Below are 1,101 nucleotides of genomic sequence, written 5' to 3' on the forward strand. Positions count from 1 at the left end.
CAAATGGTTCAAGGTACAGTACAGTTTGGTGGTCTACCCTCTGAAGATCCACACATGCACATAGCTAATTTCCGGGAGCTGTGTGCTACTTTCAAGTATAATGGAGTGAGCAACAATGTAATCAAGTTGAGGCTATTCCCATTTTTGCTGAGGGAAAGAGCTAAGAGTTGGTTGAACTCCCTTCAATCCAATTCTATAAACACTTGGGAGGATTTGGCTCAGAAATTCATTGCCAAGTTATTTCCTCCATCAAAAGCTGCTAAATTGAGAAGGCAAATTAATAATTTTTATCAGTTGGATGGTGAATCTTTCTATGACTCTTGGGAAAGGTTCAAGGAGTTGTTGAGAAAATGTCCCCATCACGACATTGAAAAGTGGATGTTAGTCCACAATTTTTACAGTGGATCGTGCGAAACTACTCGCACTATAATTGATGCCGCAGTTGGAGGGCATTTATGAGTAAAAGTGCCAATGAGGCATATGAGTTGTTGGAAGATATGGCTACAAACAATCATCAATGGTCGGATGAGCGTATGCCTAGTAACATAAAGGTAGCTGGGGTTCATGAATTAGATGAAATCACTGCCTTGACTGCTCAGGTTGCTTCCTTAACAAAACAGCTACAACAGAATACTATGTCTGCTAATGCCATTCAAATGTCAATAGGTTGTGGAATTTGTGGGGGTCCACACTATTTTGATCAATGTCCTTCAGGTGACCCTAATAATAATATTCCCATGGACCAAGCTCAGGTTCAAGCAGTGGAAAATTTTCAGAGGCCTTTCAACAACCCATTCTCCAATGCTTACAATCTTGGGTGCAGAAATCACCCAAATTTCTCATGGAGAAACAATCAGGGCCAACAGTCACAGTTTCAAGCCAACCCAAAAGTAATTTTCCATTGTTACCCTTGATTGAGCCTAAAATTATCCTCTTTGTTATTTGACACCAATTGTGAGCCAAATAGACATCTTGTTAGTTTTCATTTCTTTATCAAATTACTATGAGCATATGGATAAATAATGGGGAATGAATTGTACTGGGATGTGATTAGTTAAGTAATTTGGTGTATTGTAAGGGAGAATAAAAAGGTTGAGAATC

At 39.1% G+C, this 1,101-nt stretch overlaps 1 non-coding gene across 1 annotated transcript; it reads right to left on the bottom strand.

The window, feature by feature from the left end:
• Positions 1-261: 261 nt before the first annotated feature.
• Positions 262-368, bottom strand: LOC133833435 (small nucleolar RNA R71). Its single transcript, XR_009892815.1, has one exon. It is a non-coding gene; the product is annotated as a small nucleolar RNA R71 (small nucleolar RNA).
• Positions 369-1,101: the final 733 nt, after the last annotated feature.

The sequence above is a fragment of the Humulus lupulus genome, chromosome 4 (genome assembly GCF_963169125.1).
Source record: "Humulus lupulus chromosome 4, drHumLupu1.1, whole genome shotgun sequence".
Taxonomy (NCBI): Eukaryota; Viridiplantae; Streptophyta; class Magnoliopsida; order Rosales; family Cannabaceae; genus Humulus; species Humulus lupulus.